We start from the raw sequence: 16,249 nt of genomic DNA on the forward strand, positions 1-16,249 counted from the left end.
GACACCAGTATTCCCATTTGTCAGATCTATATTGCATGTTAGAGTCCTGGTTGCACATTAGAGTCACCTGAAAAGATTTTGATAAATACAACCCCATCTCTCAATATTCTGATTTGGTTGATTTGGAATGAGGCCCTAGTTTTCTTCACCTTGACTATTATAAATCCTAGGATGATGTGGTCAATTGATCCACGCTTCCTGATTCATCCACATTGCTAACCAGCTTTTTTTTTTTGATTTCTGTTTTTGGTAGCATAATGTCCTGAGAAGCAATGTTTCTCCTTGCCTTTGCTATCTCTAAGTCTACAGTCTACTCTCAGCCCTGGCAGCACATTAAAATACCCTGGTGAGATTTTAAAACGTGTGGATGCTTGGGCACACTCCAAGATATTTAATTCGTCTTGGGTGGAGCTTAGGAATCAGATTTTTTTTTTTAAGTGAAATCCTCAAGGGCCCTGAACACAAGCTGTTAAGTGAGTTTGAAAACCACAGCTACCCTGAAGGCTTTGCCAATTTTTTAAAAAATTGTCGTTATTATCTTTTGGTTTTAACAGCAGAAGAAAGCGTGAGAGGCAATGCTTGGGTCTATCCAAGATAGGAGATGGAATTGAGAGCTTCACATTAAGTTGGAATTCTTAAAAGGTCACTCTTTCCATGAACTGGTAAGACAGAAAAATTTACCAACTGGTAAAGGAAGCTTGGCTGTTTGAACTTGTTCAACATTAGTCCAAGACACATGCTTGTCTATATGGCAAAGGTGATGGGCAAAATTAAACATGACTTTTCTTTTTCCTTTTTCACGATATCCTTGATGGTTTCAATATTAATCTTGTACTAGTATCAGAAAATGAGGTGTAAAATGTATTTTTCTTTTTGACTGGAAGCATTTATACATGATTGGAATTATGTTTTGTCTTTTTGTATGTTTGACGGATTAGCATTTAAAATTGTTGGGTCTTAGGTTATTTCTTGTTTGGGAGGTGCATTTTAATCCATTGTTTCTATATAATGCTATAGGATTGTTAAAATTTACTATTTTTTCCTTGAGACATATTTGATAAGTAACATTTTTGAGCAATCAGGAAGCCACTTGCTGAATCAAAAAGCTACACTAACTTTTGCCAATTCCAGAAGCATACCACTTCTACCATGATCTGCACCACCAAAATGCCTTTTGATACCCGTGAAGCCAGCATTCAGACTCTGAAACCTCTATTACAGCCGCTGCAGAATACCCTAATGCCTTTGTAACTGTTTACCTGCGGAAATAGCAATAACACTAGAGATGTGGCCTTCTCCTCATGGTAGGCTGATTCCACATTTTAAGTCTAATGTGTGCACATCACATCCAGGATCCTAGCTGACAGGGAGAAAATACAGTTTCTATCTTTCTAGCCTTTGGATTTAATTAATAAGAGCTCTGTAGGATTGCCAGATATATGATCAACATACAAAGGTCAATTGTGAGTCTAACTGCAGCAATGAGAATTAGAAAACGTAATTTACAAAAGTGATAGCATGTACAATGACATCAAAAATATAAAGTAACTGAGAATTAATCCTAAAAATTGTATGCATAACTTTTTTGAAGGGAAGGGTAAAGTTTTTATTGAAAGATAATAAAAAATTCCAAAATGGAACAATATGCCATGTTCATTAATAGTGAGTGTTAATATCCAAAATATATCAATTTATCTCATATTTAGCTATAAATTTGATAGAATTTCATGCAAAATCTCAGAACTATTTTGCAGAGAATTTGACAAAGTTATCCTAAAATTTATTGGGAAATCAAAGTTTTAAGAATACCCAAAAAATGTTGAAAAAGAACCAGGTAGAGGGGCTTGCTCTACCAAATATCAAAATACATTATAGAACTATGGTAAGACTATGTGTTATTGCCATAAGGAGAGACAAGTACACTAGTGGAACAGAGAACACAGATACAAATATGCACACTTAGAAACCTGATTTGTGGCAGAGTTGACCTTCGAGATCAGTAGGGAAAGGATAAGCAATACAATAATGGAACTGGGATAATTGGCTATTAATGTGAGAAAAAAACTAACTAAAATTAGTATCACATCTTACTCCTGAACCAAAATCAATTCCACGTTGCTTAAAGACCTGGATGTGAAAAGCAAATCCTGAAAATTTTCAAAGAAAATATAGGGCAATATCTTTATTACTCCAGGGTGTGAGAGCATTTCTGAACAGGATACAAAGAGCACAAACCATAAAAAAAGAAGTTGATAATCAAACCTAAATACTTTATGTCCAAAGATCCGTAAATAAAGGGAAATGATAAGCTATAAGCTGGAACAAGATATTTGCAGCAAATGTGGCTGAAAAAGTTTTACTACTGAGAATATTTGAACAAATTCTACAAAGCAATAAGAAATAGATAAACAAAATAAGCCAGAAGAAAATAAGCCAAACAAATAAATAGGTATTTCATACAAGCAATGGGAAAGAGCAACATATAGTTGAAAAATGTTTAAACTCATAATGGTTAGGTAAAGGCATATTAATGCCATGAGCTACAATTTTGCAGTCATCAGTGTAACAAAGATTAATATATCTAATATTATTAGGTGTTGGCAAAGATGTGGAGAAACGAAACATTTCTAACACTGATATGTGGGTATAAATGAATGCAGCCACCTTGGAAAACAAATTGGAGACTTTTTGGAAAGTTGAACGTGGTCATACTTTTCATTAAGTAATGATACTCCTAGGTATAAACCCTAGGGAAACTCTCCCACATCCATAGAAGGAGGCATGTACAAAAATGCTCCTAGTAGGATTATTTGTAATGTAAAAATTTGAGAACAATTTAAATACCCACAAACAGAAAAAATAAATAAATTTATTAAGTTTATACTGTAGGGTTATACAGCAGTACTTCCCAACATTTTTCATATCATAGCTCACATCAAAAATAACATTTGTATGGCATGCTGGTATAACCTAGAGGGGTCCTTCATATGTAGGATGACCACACATCCTGGTTTGTCCAGGACAATACTAGTTTGTCCAGGACCCTCCTATGTTGAACTAGGCTGAACTAGGTTGAACAACCTATTGTGCCAGTGTCATTATTAACAGTGTACTTTCAAAATATTCTAATTTGAACAAAAAATTATATGGTCACCCTTTGTCTATGTGGCTTAGTGAAACAAACTTGGTTATATTTTTATTTTATCTTATAAACACGATGAAGATAAAATACAAATATGATGGAAGCTATTAAACATTAAATATTGAACTATTAAAAGATAAACTTAGGCATATTAAAAAAAGATTTAAGAGTTTATTTCAGCAAAAATCAATTCTAATCAGGCAGCACCAAACCGGAAGTGATTAGGAGTCCTCCATCCACAGGAGCTAGGCAAAAGACTTTTATAGAGGAGAGGCAGAATCAAAGCAAGAAAATTATTTGATTAGCTATAGCTGACGCAGTTGCATTATTTGGGAAAGCCTAGTTGGTTGTTGGCGATTGGGTGTCCTTAGGTTTTGATTTTTTTAATTTTGAGGCATTTACAGGCTTAGGTTTTGGTTTGCTCACACGGGCCGCTAAGGTATTAGAAGGTATTAGAACCAATTCAGTCCAATGGTGACCTTGCTTAATTAATTTAACAGGATATAGGTAAAATATTTTTTTTTAATTTTAATGAGAAGCTGGAACATGTTCCCATCGTTAAAGAATCCTTTTTAAAAAATTGTGACTCCCATAAAACTATAAAATGAGTATGTGTCAAAGATTTTATCTAGATTATTAGTTAATGAGGGATTCACTAAGATGTTAAAACAAGTTCAAAGAAGAATCCAAAGAACAGACTCAAACATAGGCAATAAGAATTTACTATTAGATGCAAGCTGATCCAAGAGCCAGAGGACAGTCACGTGTAATGTTCGGAATCATCTCTTCCACATAGGAAGAAATCAATGATACTCTAAGAAACTAAGCTCGTTTGCATCTCTATGATTAGGGCCATTTGCATTATATTGAACCAGAAACATCTTCATCACTATCAGCCCTCTACAAGGTAACTATTATCTCTACAACGTTGCAAAATAATAGGTCAAAGACAGCGAAATGTACAGATCCCCATAGAATCAGACAACTCAAAAGTGTTTTCTAGACAACACCAAGCATTCTTCAAAGGACATCCAGAAACTTTTCTACTCAATTATTTACACAGAGCTAAGGCAGTCTAGAGTATATCAATTTATTAGATTCACCATTTTGTTAACACTAACTTTACAGGTGGAAACATTCAGTGAAAAAACATTGGCTCTCAGGGTTCCCAAAGCATTTTGAAACAAAGCGTTTATATCTTCCTGTCGTTTCAGCTGTACCATCAATACAAAATATAGACAGTATTTGTTTAATACCTTGTTTCAAAGTATTCATTTACCTTTTTCAATATTTCACACTCAGTTTGTTTTGGTGTGTCTTTGCAAAACTAATAATGTGCTATAAAACATTTCTCTCGAGGACTTCTCATTGGGGCTATTAACTGAGCCCTCTTAATAATGTCTACAGAGTCATCCATCTGCAATAAAGCCATTTTGCTTTTGTAATTTTTTGGATCAGTGTTGTCCCAAGTTATAAAGTTATGTTGACAATGAACCTACTAATGGTAATTTGATAGTGGAATCTTTTCCATTTCTATACTTCATTGGTCCAAAACACGGTATTGATCATTTCCATACAGGTGGTAAAAGCTGTGACTCTAAAATTGTGTGAGGCGTTTTGTGATCTTTAGCTATTAATTGAACTATCTTGCAACTAGTTCTTCATAAAAAGAGCCTTTTGCTGATTTGAAGCATGAAGACACTTGTAAAAGTCTAATCCTTTTGTGTGTATAAGAGGAGTGTTTTCCAATAAAATGCTAGTGTCATTTATTGTCATCATTGCTTCATTTCATAGTTTTCCATGTAAATAAGACATTTAGGCTGAGGGAAAAAAGAAATAACAGGACATAGGATTCCAAATTTGAATGTCTGATATATGTATATACATATTTTTTTTACAGGCGGGCTTGTCTTGTGAAACTGAGTCTTTACAAATTTAGTAAAAAGTTATCTCTCATGATGGAAAGAAAATAAATCTATTTAAACATAAATTAGTTAAAGGAAGTCTAGAGTTTTACAAAATTGAAAAATTTACATTTCAGAATTTTTATTTTATGTTATCTGCGTTTCTAAGAACATTTTAAACAAATTTCATTAACAAATTAAAAAAATAAAGATGTGGTAAGTAAAACCTCACAAAAATATTAGTATATGAACAAAATTTCTTTGAAATGTTGAGTTCTGAATAATCACTTGTATTCAATCAATGAAAATAAATGTGTTCAGTTATTATTGACCTTCAGAAATAAGTATTTTTCTTTCTAAAAGCAAATTTCAAAATTGTTATGAATCTCTACCAGGAATCAGACTTTGACTCATTGTTGGCATCAAAAGTCACAAATAAAAAAATAAAGGAATATGTAATTCTTCTACCCCATTCTCTTTTTATTTTCTTTTGGAACTCTGATGAGTATTCATATTGTTTTCATATTGTCTTAGTTTCTCCAGACTGCTATAACAAAATACCAGAGACTGAGTGGTGTATAAACAATAGAAATTAATTTCTCACAATTCTTGAGGCTGAAGACCAAGGTTAGGGTGCCAACATGGTTGGGTTCTGATGAGAGCTCTCCTCTGGGTTGTAGATGGGTGTTCTCATATATCCTCACAAGGCAGAGAGCAGAGAGGAAACAACCTCTCTCCTGACTCTTATACGGGCACTAACCCCATTCATGGGGCCCTGCCCTCATGACCTCACCTAATCCTAATCACCTCCCAAAGGCCACACCTCCTGATACCATCACTTGGGGGGTAAGGTTTCAACATATGAATTTTGAGAGAACACAAACTTTCAGTCTATAACACATATCAATTCCCCAAATTTACTCATTTTCCTTTAATATTTTATTTTTTAATTAAGTTATCATATTTTTCATTCCTAGAAGTTTATTCTTAAATCTGATCTTTTTATAGTCTCTCGCTCTTCACTCATATTTTCAGTCTTTTATTTTTTAAGAATATTAAACGTTCATTGTATGTTCTGTGTCTGATAATTCCATTATTTTAATTTTTTTTGTGTTTGACTCCCATTTTTGTTGTTTTTGACTCCCATTTTTGTTGTTTTTACTGATGCTCTCGTGGTGCCTTGTTTTGTGTGGCAGTTTTGCTGTAGTTTTTGTTGTTTATTTTATTTTTTATTCTGTGCCCAAATCTCTAGTGCTTTTAATAATGTAATTTCTCCGAGGTCTGTGTTGAAGTGAGTTCCTCCAAAATTATTTGTATTTTTGCCCGACACCCTGGGAATCCTACTAGTCTGGAATCACTTTATACTAAATTCTTAACTTGAGGGTTTCATTCGGATCATCCAAGTATTATGAATTCAGGTTGTAAACTCCCATTGGGCTAGCTGTTTACAAATTCTCAAGGCAAATATTTTTCCCCTCAATTCTACGTGCAATGTTTGAGGCAACACCCCTAACAGTTCCTATGGTGTGGAGGTCAGTTTATTTCTAATGTATGTTTGCACTAAGGATGTAGATTTTGGGAGGCCCAGGTTTATGTGGGGAGACTCCTATTAGTCTCTTCACTTTAGGCAGGTGCTGGATTTTGTCTCCTCTCGCCTGAGCCATATAAACCAAAGGACCATATAAACATAGATCCTTCAACAAGTACCCCAAAGCAAAAGCTTGGTTTAGTGTTCCACTTGCTTTTCTGGGTTCTTGTTATCAGCTGGTAGATTAGTCAGAGTTCTCCAGAGAAACAGAACCAACAAGATGTGTATATGGAGAGAGTGAGATTTATTTTAAAGAATTGGCTTACATGATTGTGGAGGTTTGTCAAGTCCAAAATCTGCAGGTAAGATAGCAGACTGGAGACCCAGAGAAGAGTTGCAGTTCAAGTCCAGCGGCTTTCTACTGGTAGAATTGCCTCTTCTTCTGGGCAGGTCAGTCTTTTTCTATTAAGGCCTTCAACTGATTGGATGAGGCCCACCCACATTATGCAGGGTAATCTGCTGTACGCAAAGTCTACTGATTTAAATATTAATCTCATCTAAAAAAATACCTTTACAGAAACATCTAGAATAATGTTTCCATAAGTATCTGGGTACCATAGCCTTGCCAAGTTGACACATAAAATTAACCATTACACTTGCTTTTCAGGTTTGTTTTTCTATATCCATCATTTGGTTTCCAGTTCCTCATTACATTAAGAAACTATTTTTTAAAAAAAGAAATCATCTAGCATTGTTCTGTTGAGGTGCAGTTTACATGCAATAAAAGGTCCGGAATTAAAAGGCTCCATTTGGTTAGTTTTGACAAATGTACACACCCATGTAACCTTCAGACAAAACAAGATATAGAACATTTCCAATAGAGAAAGTTCCTATTTGGATTTTTCCAGTCAAATCCAGCCCACCACCCAAAGGCAAACACTTCTGATTATTAGTATCATAGATTAATTGTTTTGTCGTTGGATTGAAAGTAAATAAAATCAGAGCACCTTTCATCTCTTTTGTTTTTGAAATTGAATCATATTGGTTAGTGTAACAGTAGTCCCTTGCTTTCACTGTTTAGGAAGGATTTCATTGCATGAATAAACCATTAATTGTTTATCCATTTGCTTATTGATAGATATTTAGGTTTTATCCAGAGTTTGGCTATTATAGAGAAATTTAAATTTTTTTTTGTAGAATTATTTCTTGTGAGCATATTGTTTCATTCATCTTGGATAAAATTTAGAGTGGAATTTCTGTTTTATAGGGTAAAAATATATTTAACATTATAACAAACCGCTAATTTTTCTCCAAAGAAGTTCTATCATTGTAGACAACCACAGGCAATATACCCAAGTTCCGGGTGCTTCACAACTGGAGCAGAAGTTAATTGTATTTCTTAATACCAGCAAAAAAAAAAAAAAAAAAAAAAACCTGGAAAATAAAATAAATAATAATAATAATAATACCACTTAAAATAACATAAAAATATCAATTACAGGGGCCAGTGTGGTGGCGTAGCAGTTAAGTTCGCACACTCCACTTTGGTGGCCCTGGGTTCGCAGGTTCGGATCCCAGGCTCAGACCGATGCACCGTTTATCAAGCCATGCTGTTGCGGCATCCCATATAAAGTAGAGGAAGATGGCCACGGATGTTAGCCCAGGGCCAAGCTTCCTCAGCAAAAAGAGGAGAATTGGCAATGGATGTTAGCTCAGAGCCAGTCTTCCTCATACACACACACACACACACACAAAAAGTCATGTTGACCTGGAGAAGGTTCACAATGACTCAAAACATAATTGTGAACATTTATTCCTGACTCCACATTTAATGACATCATGTTAGTAGCTTGACATCAACCATGATGGAAATATTTACTCTACAGAAATTAGCAAATGCTATGAATCTAGGTCCTACTCTCTCCCAGAGAGCCCATTGCCAAATATTTACCAGCACATCACTGACTGGAAGATTCAATTTTTTTAAAGATAATTGTTCTCCACAAATTGACCTATAGATTTAACATAATACCAATCAAGGCCCATCAGAATTTTTCAAAGAAACTGACAAGCTAATTCTAACATTTATATGGAAACTCAAAGGATCTAAAATAGCCAAAACATTTTTGAAAAGGAAGAATAATATTGAAGAACTTATATTCATTGGCTTCAAGACCTACTATTGTTCATAGAATTTCTTTATTATCCTTGAAATTTCTGTACAGTTGGTAGTAGTGCCCCCTCTTTCATTTCCAATTCTAGTGATTTGAGTCTTCACCTTTTTCTCTTGGTACATCCAGCTAAAGGTTTGCCAATTTTGTTAATCCTTTTGAAGAACCAGCTTTTGGTTTCATTGCATTTCTCTGTTTTTCTATTCTCTATTTGATTTTTAGATCCATCAGAGAATTGAGAGCAATTCTAATTGACCTCAATTCTGTCCCCCTAATTGGAGTGACAAGCAAATATAGAGAATCACAGCTTACTAGAGCAGAAGCCTGCAGATGGGGTCAGTACCATACTTCATGTCCAGCTTCTAACAAAAAATTACAAGGCACACCAAAAGACAAAAAACACAGCTTGAAGAGACAGAACAAGCATCAGAGCCAGATTCAGATATGGCAGAGATTTTGGAATTATCAGACCTGAAATTTAAAATAACTATCACTAATATACAAAGGACGTATCTCATCCTTGCTCTTAAAAGTTTTTCTGAATATAAAATTCTAGATTAATAATTATTGTCCATCCGCACTTTGAAAATATTGATTTGCTCTGTTGGCTTCCAGTGTTACTGTTGAGAAGTCACCTGTTTTTCAGTTTAATTGTTATACTTTTGAATGTGATTTGAAAAAAAAAATCTAGCTGCTTCCAATATCATCTCTTTGTCTTTGGTGGTCTACATTTTCACTAGAGTGTACATATAGAGGTCACTTTCTTTTTTTTTAATTCTGCTTGAAATTCCTTGAGTTTTCTGAAATTGAACAATTTATCTTTGAACAAATCTTGAAAATTATCAGCTATTATACATTTTAATATTGTCTCTCCGCTCCCATTCTTTCAAATTCTCCTTTTCTTTCGAATGCCCATTGGGTGACTGCTGGATATTTCTATCCTCCAGGTCTCTTAAATTCCTTGTTCATACATTCCATCTCTTTGTCTCTCTGCTGTATTCTGGATAATTTCTTCATACACACAATACAATTCACTCATTTTCTTTTCAGCTGTATGCAATCTACTATTAAGCCTTTCCTTTGGATTTTATTTTTTAATGACTATACATTTTTTAATTCTAATAGTTTTTTTTCTTAATGTCCCTATCAGTTTTAAGAGCATCTATTCTATAATTTACTATTATTGTCACTATTAATACTCATCCAGTAATTTTCCCTCTAGTATCAGCACAACTCTATAAACAATGCAGCACACATTCCAACTGAAACTCACAGCCCCATTAGCCTTTCTCTCAGTGTCTCTTGCCTTTGTATGGTTCCTGGTTGAGCTGCCTAGAGAAGGCTGTCGCTGGAAACATCCAGACTTAGACAAAAGGGCCATAAAACAAGAAGAATCTAATTTAGAGACAAAGCTGCAGGACTTCTAGAGTCCTCTGGGAAACTCTGGGAACTTGAGCAAATGCATGAGCAGACACAAGGGAGAACTGCTTGTTTCAGTCTGATAGATAGATAAGTCCTGTATTGGGCTGAAAGATCCATCTATTCCCCTGCTAGAAAAGTAAAAACATAGCAGGGAAGTCTAACAGGAACCCTGAAACTAAACCCTTACCTGGCCTGGTATGTGCAGGTGCCTGAGAAATGGGAGCTCAGAAGGTTCCTTAGAATAAATCATATCTTTATTCATCTATAGCATACATTCTTTCATACTACGTTACTGAGCATTTTTGGATACAGTTTCAGGGTTACTTGGTCCATCATATTTGTCAAAAGTCTTAAACTTTTTTTGCAGGCATGATTCAGGCACCAATCCATTGTGTCTTCCAAAGTGATCTTGAAACCTCTCTCATTCAGCTTCAAGTGAAAGGGAAGCAAATCCTATTTCTTCCCCATGGGGGTAGGGAGAAAAAACGTCCCAGCTGTCCAACAACTTTTTCCTCTCACTTTAACTTTAACCTTTAATAACCTTGAGCCTGTAAATTGCATAACCAGTTGGTGATTCTGCATATGTGAACATAAGATTATTTGCCATCTACGTTTTGTTGTTTGGGTTTCTTTCTTTCTGTTTTTTGGTGAGAAAGATTGGCCCTGAGCTAACATCTGTGCCAATCTTCCTCTATTTTTTTTGTTGTCGTTTTTTGTTTTTTTGAGCAAGATTGGCTCTGTACTAACATCTGTTGCCAATCTTCCTCTTTGTTTTTCTTTTTTCTCCCCAAAGCCCCAGTACATAGTTGTGTATCATAGTTGTAGACTTGTAGCTCTTCTATATGAGATGCTACCTCATCATGGCTTGATGAGTGGTGAGTAGGTCCACGCCCAGAATTCATACCAGCAAACCCTGGGTCATCAAAGCAGAATGCGCAAACTTAACTGCTACACCATAGGACCAGCCCCCAGTCTTCCTCTATTTTGTACGAGGGTTGCCGCCACAGAATGGCTTTGATGAGTGGTATAGGTCTGCTCCCAGGATCCAAACCCGAAAACCCCAGGCTGCCAAAGCAGAGTGTGCTGAACTTGAACACTATGCCACTGGGCCATCCCTCTCTTTTTTTTTCTTTTAATCTTTTGAAACGTCAGCCAAAATTGAGGCAGAAACAGTCCCCTTTTTAAAAATCTATGGCTTCCAAATGTTTATATTTCAATCTTATACCTCTAATTCTCAAACAATGCATTCTATACATTAAAGAACTTTAAATATATTATTACATTTAGACATCATAAACAAACAAAAACATGGAGTTTAAAAAGAATGATGTAGGGGGCTGGCCCCTTGGCCAAGTGGTTAAAGTTCTGTGTGCTCCGCTTTGGTGGCCCGGGTTTACGGGTTCAGATCCCAGGTGTGGACCTATTCCACTCATCAGCCATGCTGTGGCAGCATCCCACATACAAACTAGAGGAAGACTGGCACAGATGTTAGCTCAGGGCTAATCTTCCTCATCAAAAATTAAAAAAAAGAATGATATGAAAACAAATATGAACAGAAATTCTCATTATGCTCCCTATATGCCAATGTATTATTTTGCATTCTCTACTTCGGGGAACAGAGCTCTAAAAAATAATAAGGATTTGACTCAACTTATACATTACCACACCTACAAAAAAATTTGAAAAATTTTTTTAAATGCCATGGGCTTTTTAAAGATATAGTTGATGACAGGAATTAACATTCTCCATTGAGATTCCAAAGAGAGGAATACAGAAAAGTCCCCCTAGTTCTGCAGCTGCAGGCGTGTGTGGAATCCCACACAAGATGTACTTTCTAGTTATCCACCACCTCTTCAACAGACTCTCAAAGGAATTGTTAAATATGATTGTTTTCCATGGTTTGAGACTTTTTAAAAATGACACAGCATGGGCTGGTCGACGCTTCGGTGTTTGTTGCTGGTATATTTCTGAGCTGCATGATAACTGCTTCGTGCTCCAAAAGCTATATCAATGGAAAAAGTGCTCTCTTATGATCATCTGTTAGAATTGCCATCATGGCTGCCTAAAACCATAAAACGGCTTTTCTTAAGAAAGGATTCCAGCCCAAAGAGAAATTTAAGGATAAAGATTGTTTGCTAGATCTTCTCTAACCAAGCTATGTGGTTATAAATATTGCCCAAGTTGCTAATCTACGGACCATGAAAGATTATCAGCAATCGATTTGCTGTGAAATGTCTTATTTTCTATAAATACTTGTCTTAGTCCATTCGGGGTGCTATAACAAAATGCCAGAGACTGAGTAGCTTATAAACAAGAGAAATTTATTTCTCACAGTCTGGAGGCTGGAAGTCTGAGATCAGGGTACCAGCATGGTCAGGTGAGGCCCTCTTCTGGGTTGCAGACTACCAACTTCTCGCTGTGTCTTCCTGTGGCAGAAGGAGACAGGGAGCTCTCTGGGGTCTCTTTTATAAGGGCACTAATCCCATTCATGAAGACTCTGCCCTCATGACCTAAGCACCTCCCAAATGTCCCACCTCCTAATACCATCACACCGGACACTAAGATTTCAACACATGAATTTGAGGGGGAGACACAAACATTCAGACCATAGCAGTACCTCTTTTTGAAAAAGGAGACTTGAGACTTAAAAGAAAACGCCTTATGACTACTTCAGTTTTATAGACTCTTCCCTTTATTTTTTGCTTTCTTTTTCTGAAGAGTAGTCAAACAAAACCAGTGAATGGCCCAAAGACCAAAATACTCCTCTTTCTTAATATTTTTAAGTCATTTTAATTTTACACACAAAACTTAGTTATGAGAATCAATGACCTTCTGCTCCCTGTCCCCCAGTTTGATCTGAGGTTTCCAGTGTGTGTTAAGTTTTAGTTTGGTCTTAAGGTAATCATTTTTTGCCATCTCTAGCAGGGATTAAGAGCTAAAAGTTGTGCACTTCTTCTGTGGGCATTAAATAAAATTTAGCTGAGTGCTTACAGATTCCAGCAGAATATTTCCAATTGATTTCAGCAACTTTGAGCATGTTTTACTGTTAAATAATAATGAGTTTTTTGCCATGATGCTTGACTAATATTAGTTAAGACTGAATAAATCGTCTGTCACCCTCTGAGAGAGATCATTCCCCTCATGTTTCAAATGATAAAACCGAGGCAGAGAATTTAGGGGATTTGCTGAAAGTAGCATTATAAGTCAGGTAGAAATAGAATTTCAACATTTGCCAGTCCCTTGCTTTAAATCACTGGTTTGCTTTAGAGTCATTTTTATAATTCTGTATATTGCTTCCCCCATCCCTTTTCTTAAGGAGGAAGTCATGTTTTTAAAGGAACACACATATCCTTAAATTTTTCATACTTTCAAATGTATGAGCTATTTAGTTAGTGAGGACTGAAGACTCTGAAATTAACCTAGTTACTCTGGAAAAACACCCAGCAGGTATGATTCAACTCCGATATAGACAATGGACATTCAGCTTTAAAGCCTTACTCCTTTGCATCCATTTCTACATTTCTCCCTTTAGGGTAATTTGTGCAAAAAGGCAGAGAAAGTCATCATTATCATTACAATGTTTATGCCCTAATTCCTTTCGAGAAAACTTCCCTCGTCCCCACCTACCTCTCCGTGGGTCATTTGAGGCATTTCCGGACTGGAGGAGTTGCGCACGTTTTTCTGCAGTAGGTAATTCAACTACAGGGTGGGCCGAGTCCACCCAACGTGGCTCCCTTTCCTTCTGCTTCAGCCAAGTCCCAGGTGGGCACAGGCGTCTCTCTAAGCAGGAGCCGCTTCTTTCGTGGATTGAAGGCATATGGAGCAGCTCTGAGGAAAGCTCAGGAAGACAAAGCTCATGGCTGCGGATTCAGCTGATCATAAGAAAGATCAAGAACAAAGAGATCAAATTAGAAAAATTCAGGGAAGGAAATAATTTAAATTGAAATGTAAAAAATAAACCTTATGGGGCCAGCTGGGGGCGTAGTGGTTAAGTCTGCACACTCTGCTTCAGGGGCCTGGGGTTTGCAGGTTCCCACCCGAGGCCCGGACTTACTCACTGCTTATCAAGCCATGCTGTGGCGGTGTCCCACATATAAAGTAGAGGAAGATGAGCACAATGTTGGCCCAGGGCCAATCTTCCTCAGCAAAAAGGGGAGGATTGGCAACAGATGTTAGCTCAGGGCTAATCTTCCCTGCCAAAAAAAAATATAAAGTAAAAAAATAAACCTTCTTACTACAGAGAAGAAAGTAGGAGTTGACTTCCTCAGTCTTATATTACTATCATGTATGTATATTTTTCACTCTATTCTTGTAAGCTAGTACAGAAACTTAGCTAAAAATGAAAGATTTTTTTTTTTTTATTATCAGATACTTATTTTAAGGAAGGGTGCAAAAAATAGAGGAGAAAAGTCATTGATATACTGTAGTGACTATTTTGAACATTTATGCATTTAACCCATTTCTATGTGTAGCTTTGAGTTAGACATTGTGGCTGATATATAAAATTATAGCACAGGATTCCCGCTCTGGAAAAGTTGGAGAAAATAGAATATATATACAAGTAACACAAGAATTAAACAAAGTCTTATGGTCGCTCTTTGAATTGCTGGAGTATAACCTAAAGCCTTTTGGGAAATTTGGTGTTTGAAGCTTCATTACAGCAATGTTATTAGAACTATTGTCTTGGCATTCAGGTCAGTTTATAAATCATTTAATTTCTGATTAAACCAAATTCTGTGTATTTCCAGTAAGTATATAAGAAACAAGATGTAAAGGAATCAGCTATGTCATTTAAGTATCATGACTATATGCATATATATATATATTTGTGTGTGTGTGAGGAAGATTGTTGCTGAGCTAACATCTGTGCCCATCTTCCTCTATTTTGATGTGGGACACCATCACAGCATGACTTGATGAACGATGTGTAGGTCTGTGCCTGGGATCTGAACCCGCAAACCACTACGCCACCGGGCTAGCTCCGACAATATTTTTAAAAAGCAAAACATTTAAAACAGACAAATTATCTAGACATCAGACCACAAGGCAAATCAGGTCTTTTTGACCTCCTCCCACTGCCATTTCTGAAGAGGGATAGAAGATTCATCCAGTCTTAACTAGCATTAGTCAAGCATTTCATGGCACAAAAAAAGAGACACTATTATTTAATAAAAAAACATGTTCAAAAATGGCTTAATTCCAGTGGAAAATATATTGGCAATATCTACAGGCATTTGGTTAAATATTATTTAATACCTATAGAGTAGTGCACATGTTTTCTGGCATTTAATCCCCTCTACAGATGGCAAAAAGTAATCACCTTATGAGTAGACTAAAACCAGTTCACGCAGCCAGGAGAGGCAATTGTCACCCTTCCACTGGGAAGTGGATCAACGTGAGCAGCAAATGGAGGCAGAGACTTTGGTTTCACCGCAGCGGTTTGACAGAAAGGGAGGAAGGAAACAAAGGGATATGAGCAAATTCCCACATGACAGACTGTAAAGGATGGAGACCTCTTGGATGGAGTCTCGATAAGAGGAAAAGCTAGAAGCAGAGAAGTTCACACAGGACTATGCACGGACACAAGCACAGTAGGTCACCCCTCTGCTGTCTCCTTTCAACAGGCTATTTGAAATGCTGCAACATGATCCACCCTCTGACTCTTTTAAGCATGTTCTCACCTCTTCAGCCTTTTATTGGCTGCTGATGGGTAGATGCCAGGATGGGAGTTAAGCTCATATAGTTTGTAGCAGTCAATTAGATACAGGATGCTGGAGGAATGCTGTGAAGCAGAGCCAAGTGAGTCTCAATGGTAAAAAGCATGCTCCTAACACACTTACCCAGGCAGTAACTTTCTTTGGAGCAAAAGCAGGACTGTGGCTACAGAGTTAGCACTTGCCTATAGATCTCAAGCCTTCCCTTTCAACACCAATGTGGGTTTATCAGTGGTAATTACATTTATGCTATAGTCTTTACAATCTTAGCTGTACTCACATGGTCTTTTCATTAACTTTTTTGGTTCATATTTTTTTTTGCTAGGAAAGATTCACCCTGAGCTAACATCTGTGGCCAATCTTCCTCT

At 36.4% G+C, this 16,249-nt stretch overlaps 1 long non-coding RNA gene across 1 annotated transcript in view; it reads right to left on the reverse strand.

Moving 5' to 3' along the window:
- Nucleotides 1-12,476: 12,476 nt before the first annotated feature.
- The window catches only part of LOC131399789 (uncharacterized), a 36,376-nt gene continuing 32,603 nt past the window's right edge, over nucleotides 12,477-16,249 (reverse strand). Inside the window, exons 2-3 of the long non-coding RNA XR_009217228.1 lie at nucleotides 13,795-14,039; nucleotides 12,477-12,593 (exon numbers count right to left, since the gene is read on the reverse strand). This is a non-coding gene — a long non-coding RNA (uncharacterized LOC131399789). The remainder of the gene's footprint in view (nucleotides 12,594-13,794; nucleotides 14,040-16,249) is intronic.

The sequence above is a fragment of the Diceros bicornis genome, chromosome 39 (genome assembly GCF_020826845.1).
Source record: "Diceros bicornis minor isolate mBicDic1 chromosome 39, mDicBic1.mat.cur, whole genome shotgun sequence".
NCBI classification, from domain to species: Eukaryota; Metazoa; Chordata; class Mammalia; order Perissodactyla; family Rhinocerotidae; genus Diceros; species Diceros bicornis.